This window comes from Nycticebus coucang, unplaced genomic scaffold (genome assembly GCF_027406575.1).
Source record: "Nycticebus coucang isolate mNycCou1 unplaced genomic scaffold, mNycCou1.pri scaffold_59, whole genome shotgun sequence".
In the NCBI taxonomy this organism is placed as follows: Eukaryota; Metazoa; Chordata; class Mammalia; order Primates; family Lorisidae; genus Nycticebus; species Nycticebus coucang.
The window spans coordinates 200,665-207,328 of NW_026515586.1; positions in this window are offsets into that span (position 1 = coordinate 200,665).

The window sequence follows — 6,664 nt, forward strand, 5'->3', positions numbered from 1 at the left end:
ACCTGAATCAGTTCATTAGTAGGAATAATAAAGTATTTTGTAGATGTTCTAAATCACAGATAAAGGATGAAGAGTGGATTAGCTCTTCATGTAATCATCATTAGTAGCACATTCCCTACTAATTAACATTGTTTATGTTTGCTTTAAAATAACTAAAAGAACATAGAAGCAAATCTCAGAAACAGTTTGCTGTTAATATCTACATATTTTGTAAAAAGGTATACTTTGTTCTGTTAAAACCTTTGTTGACTTTTCTACAGTGAATCTTTCCTTGATTTAATAAAAGTGTTAGTTTTGGAAGTAGAAAAAAATAAAGAAAATTCTGTCTACAAATGTGGTAAAAAGTGAAACATCAAACTAAAATGTTGGTGGAATACACGATGTTAGGATATATTGAATAATGGGGATGATTGATTTTCCTGGGGACTATCCAGTCATATGTCATGAGCCACCTGAAGGAATAGAGGGAAGCAGTCTCAGCAGATTTTGTACCATTGTTAACATTAGTAAACGAACTGCTCGCATAGTGCCTTGTTAGTCCTTTTTGTTATGGGGACTAGTATCAATAAAGCAGAGGGCATTTTATTATGATTTCACTTTAGATTTTCTGCTTTTTTATGAGTGGGAGGTATAAGGGCTAAAGTGAAAAGCATTATGAATCATTTTCATATTGTCATAAAATTGGGAAATAAATATGTTAGGTTAATTTACACTGTATCGTAGATCTGCCAGTATGTTCTGTAGTTACAGTACTCATGAAATCTTTAGTGCTTGAAAAGTAAAAAATGCTGCTTTTTTTCTTCAGAAAAATTCAGTGGGACAAGCATTATTGGACAACGTATGTGACCATCTGGATGTGCTAGAAAGGGACTATTTTGGGCTCATGTTTTACGAAAATGTTGAGGAGAAGGTAAGTGACTTTGACTCTATCTTTACTTTTAAGAACTTTTTAAAACAAGTTTTTGTCAGTATAAAATTTATCTTTAAAATAACTTATGTGTTATCAAGACTTCACCTTAGAAATCTGGTAAATATTGAAAAACTATCTTGTGTAGAGAAAATGATCTATACGTTTTGGGAGTTTTTTTGTATGTGTGTGTTTTACACTTGTAAGCAGACAGAATGTAATTGTCATCGATTGAAAATTGGTGTTCTGACATAAAAACAACACAGAGTTTTAAAAACGGCATTAAACGTTTGGTTTTCAATGTCTCAGTCTGCCTTTTTGTTGCTAAGGATGGATAAATCAGCCCACACTGTGTAGGCACCTGCATGGTGGGTATTAAGGGTGCCTGACACATGGGATGGAGACACATTGGAGGGATTCTATGTGAGGATACCCAAGGCTCATGGTGACAGTAAAAGGGATTACTGTTTGAGACCTAACACTCAAATCACAGAAAGAAGAATAGAAGGGTGAGTACAGAAACCTGAGTGTGCATTTTATTTGCCTACATGACATCATTGTTTGTATTTCCATGTCCCACTAATAAAATACAGGGTAGGAAGGATGGCATTATAGAACAGGACATTTTCTGAACTTGCTTACTTTTCTAATCTTGATGTTTAGTTTGTGTTAATTTCATGTTTAGACTAGAGGCAATTAAATTGCCTGCCGGCCTGCTGAAGAGTGTGTGAGTACCCTTACTAGGTCTGTGTGTACAATGCTCTTCTCAGAAGAAACAACATATATGACTAAACTGGAAATTTTTTAGGCTATAAATTATAAGTTGATCTTAATAGTGTTTCCAAGCATGTGCTTCTTTGTTGGCCTTCAAAGGCATAAAAGAGAATGTGGTGAGAATGGTTGTTGTTATCTAACTTTTTGAACTTACCAGTTGGTAGTTTCCTATGAGCATTTAATCTTTGCAAAATGGGACAAAATTCAGTATGTTGTCGAATGTATAGACTGATGTGTTCTTTTAGTAGAAATAGACTATGCTATATTAAGAAATCCAGAATTTCTGGAACACTAGTTTTGCATAAGAGTGATATTTACATAATGAGATTTATTCTATTTTATTTTGATAACGCCTAATATATGTGTCTAATTTATATTCTACTCGTAATCTCAGCCTACTGTAGAGGGGATTTGGTAATTTTTCTGCCTGTGGTCTACAAATGTAGTACAAATGTTATGTGTGTGTTATTCTTTCCTGCTATGACTCTGTGAACTCTTTGAGGATACAAATTTTGCTTTATTTATTTTTGTTGCCTCACCATATCTAGACATTAACTAATGCTTGTTACCTATAAACCATCTCAGACCCTGTCCATTGTCTTCACAAGAAAATAAGAGGTATCAACAAGGATGTGGAGAAATTTAAACCCTTGTGCGCTGTGTGTGGGAACGTGAAATGGTACAGCTGTTAATAAAAAACAGTATGGACATGTCATAAATATGAAAAGTAAAGGTATCATATGGCACAGCAATCCCGCTTCTGGGTATAGATCAAAAATAGCTGAAAGTGAGACCTTGAAGAGGTATTTGGACACTCATGCTTATTGTAGCATTATTCATAATAGCTGAGAGGTGGACGTAGCTACATGTCCATTAATGTATAAAAAAAAGTGGGGTACATACGTATAAATGAATGTTATTCAGTCTTAAAAAAGGAAATTTTGTCATATGTTATAGCATGAATAAATGTAGAAAATGTTAAGTGGCATAAACAGTGTATGTATGATTCTACTAGATGAGGCATCTGAAGAATCAAACTCATGGAAACAGAGAATAGAATTGTGGTTGCCTAGGGCCGTGAGAAAGGAAAACGGGGAATTGTTCAAGTGGTTTCAGTTTTGCAAAATGAAAAAGTTTTAGAGATCTGCTGTACAATAATGAGAATATAGTTAACATAACTGTGCCTTAACAATGTTTAAAATGGAAGGTTTTATACTATGTGGTTTTTTACACAATAAAAAAAAAAAAACCCTCCCTATGGGCAAAATGGCAAAAATCCAATAGAGAACCATGAACACAAAGACCCTGGCCTCCTAGATGTCTCTGCTTATATTCTAGTTGAGGAGACAGAGGAAAGAACTAATTACTCAGTAACTACATTTTGATTCCTGCTCTACAGGAAAAATTATGGACACTAAACAGAAATACTGTTCTGTTTTTTTTTTTTTTTTGAGACAGTGTCCCATTTTGTCACCCTCGGCAGAGTGCCCAGCTGACAACAACCTCAAACTCTCAGGCGTAGGCAATTTTCTTGCCTCTGCCTCCCAAGTAGCTGGGACTACAGGTCCCTGCCACAATGCCTGGCTATTTTTTTGTTGTTGCAGTTGTCATTGTTTATCTGGCCTGGGCTCGTTTGAACTCACCCACTGGTCTTGGTGTTTGTGGCCTGCGCTATAACCACCATGTTACGGGTGCCGGGGTGCCGGGACTCCATCTAGGAAGACCGTTCTTAAGAGGGAATGTTGTTTGAGCAGAGACCTATGGTGTGAGTGGACCTTGGCTGGGTAACAGAACATAGGAAGTACAGACATGGGACCCTGAGTTTAGGGCAGCTATCTGCTTAAAAATTCTATAGAAGCCTGTAGGGTAGGGCTGGGCATTAGCAGGGGTCAGATCATGTCGGGGTATCTAGGCTATTCACTGAGACTTGGGTAATTTCTTTTATCCTACCAAATGGTAAGTCATTGATAGGATGAAGCAAGTATGTGAGATGAGCACTTTTGCCTTTCAAGAGGTCACTTTGTAGCTGGGCCTTGTGGCAGATCCCTGTAGTTTTAGACACTTGGGAGCCTGAGGCAGGAGGTTAACTTGAACCTAGAAGTGTGAGGTTGCTGTGAGATGGTTAATAACACAGTACTCTAGCCTGGGGCAACAGAGTGAGACACTGTGTCTAAATAAATAAATAAATAAATAAAACACTTGTGCTAACACTAAGAATGGGATGAAAGGGGACTTGAATAAGGGTGATTACTGAAAGCACAAACATGGCTTTAAGGTTGTGGCAATGGAAATAGAAAAGTGAATAAGAGAGTCTTTGCAATTAGACAGAATCAATCTAATGATTGACCGGTATGAGCAAAGGATGGCAGATACCAAGAATAAGTAAGGCCTGGTTTTGGGAAGTTGGAGGAGTTTATTTAGGAGAAGGAAGACTTGATGGGCCGTGGAAGGGGATAGAATGAATATAGTTTCCAACAGTTTGAACTTTGGCTCAGATAAACTCTGGAAAGAATAAGTAAACAAATGAATTTAATTTTGGATGTATCTTAAAAGATAGCATCTAGCATGAAAAATGCTCCATCTGTAATCCATCTCAAATGTACCTAGTGAATGACATGCTTTTTTTTCTGGATGAAAATACCGTACTTGTTGGGTTGAGGCTTATAACTAGGCATAATTATTTATAATTTATTTTTTTTAAGAAGCAGATGTGGCATTTACTACAAAGACATTAGTACTAGAGTAGAAATGCCTGTTACCAGCTGATCATTCTGGGATTGGCACTGTGTGGCCGGCACAGTTCTCAGCACCTTTTACATGTTGTCTCAGGGAGTTTTCAGAAGAGGCTTCCAAGGTAATGATTATTAGCCACAATGTGAAAATGTGAGGCATAGAGAAGTTAAATATTTAATCTAAGGTGCCTAGGGCAAAACATGTTATAGATAAGTTTGAAACTCAGGCAAAACTAGGTAGAAAAAAGTAGATTTTAAGCAAAATGCAAAATTGTGAACTTCCTGTTCATTAAGAATAGGCACACTGTTTCGTAGCTATCATAACTGGGAATATAGGAGTGTACCATCTTTTCTCGGAGGAATTTTCCATGTCATCAAATTCTGAAAGTCCTCTTGCAAGACTTTCTGTATAGGGTGTTGAAGGACGGTGCTGGCAGAGTTTCTATTATGAGTTTGACTGTTGATCACTCTATTATGACATTAATACATGTGTGACTTGAGCTAACTTACAGATGGTGCTAGTGTGCCGGTCTGTGCCAGTGCTATTCAAAAGGGACTTCCTTTTTCATATGAGAATCACGGGAGAGACAGAATTAGGAATTAATTAATTAGGAATCTTATTTATCTCTCATCCTACCTCCATTCTTCCTAAATACGCACCAAATACACTAATACATATGAATGATTATGTTTACTGGGCATGCCATTATTGTCCCCTTCCCAGTTAAAAAAAATACTAGCTCATTGTTTAATTTGCATAATTTGTGTAATTTATTGAAAGATGTTATAGCAGGAGATGTTATAGGAGTGGAGATTTATTGAAAGATGTTATAAGATGTTACCAGGTGGACTATGAGATGTCATATTGCTCAGGTATGTTGGAACAGAAAATGGATTAACCATTTGGTGAGGCTAAAATTATCAAGTGTATAACCTCCTTATAATCTAACTCTATTCATTATCAGAGCCTAATATACTCTGTCCTAAATACCTGCCTGACATTTATTAGGGACTAGAGAGGAGACACTTTTTGAAGTTTTACTGCCTGGCATGAATATTTTGTGTTACATAAAGGCAGATCTATCAATTTGGGAATGAGATGAACAGTTTAGTGTTGACATAGCTACTGAAAATTAGGGGCAATATTCTGGATGTGAGCAGGGAAGGGACATTCTGCACAAGAGAAGCAGCGGCTCCAGCATGGAAGGTCCTGATACACATGAGGCATTTTAAGCTGTCTATTGGGGATGCCGGAGGTGGCAGTGTCATCATCTCCACATAGAAAAGACCAAGGAGGCAAAGGCATATGGGAAAGAGGAGCTGGGGACCAGTTTTAAAGCCGTGTTTTCTCAGCAAGTGCTGTGTTTTCTCAGCAAGTGCTCTCTTTCAGCTGGAATCCCAGGTTAGTTTGGGGGCTCTGTGGGGAGTGCTGATGGAGATGCTGGGAAAGCAGCTGGAAAGATAGGCAGAGACCATTTTTGGAATATATTGTATCTCATGTTAAGGAATCCAGATTTTAAGAAGAAAGATTTTTGGTCAGATTTACATTTCAGAAAGAACTTGTTCCTGGAGTTGAAAGCGATTACACAGGGACCTGAGACCAGAGACAGGGAGGTCAGGAGACGATTGTGACCATCTAGCCCCGAGGTGATGAATACCAGGGAGGTGGTATTAGGGGTGAAGAGGAAGACACAGAGACACTGTGTGGGGAATGTGCCTGGCAGGCTGTATGACCCATCACCTCTGGGGTGTGATGTTGAGTATGGAAGGTAAGTTCAAATGTCAAAGTTGGACGCTGGGGAGTTTGTGGAGACTTTACATAGGTCTTTGGAGGAAAAGTAGCAGTTTGGGTAGAGTTAATCACTGGAGAGTAAATTTAATTGTCATTTTGCCGAATTGGACGTGTTTGTAGGTTGTTGGCTAGATAATGCTTGGGGATCAAGGAGTAGGTGAAGCCATAGAAAATTAATGGTGTAGAATTTCAGCACATGTGTGAACTATTATTTTAAGAGCCTGGCCATGAAAAGAACAGAAGGGAAGGCGACATTAGACGATGTACCCCAGTACTTCCAATAGACGTTTTCATTTTGGTGGGAATTTGGAATACCTGCCCTGTCCAGTAGCTGTTGGTGCAACTTGACAGCAAATGAATAACATCTACTCAGTCCATTTGTGTTGAACTGAGGGACCTGGGGAGGCCAACACCCCTCTCTATGTCCCTCACAGGCTTTTATTGAAGTCTCAGGCATGA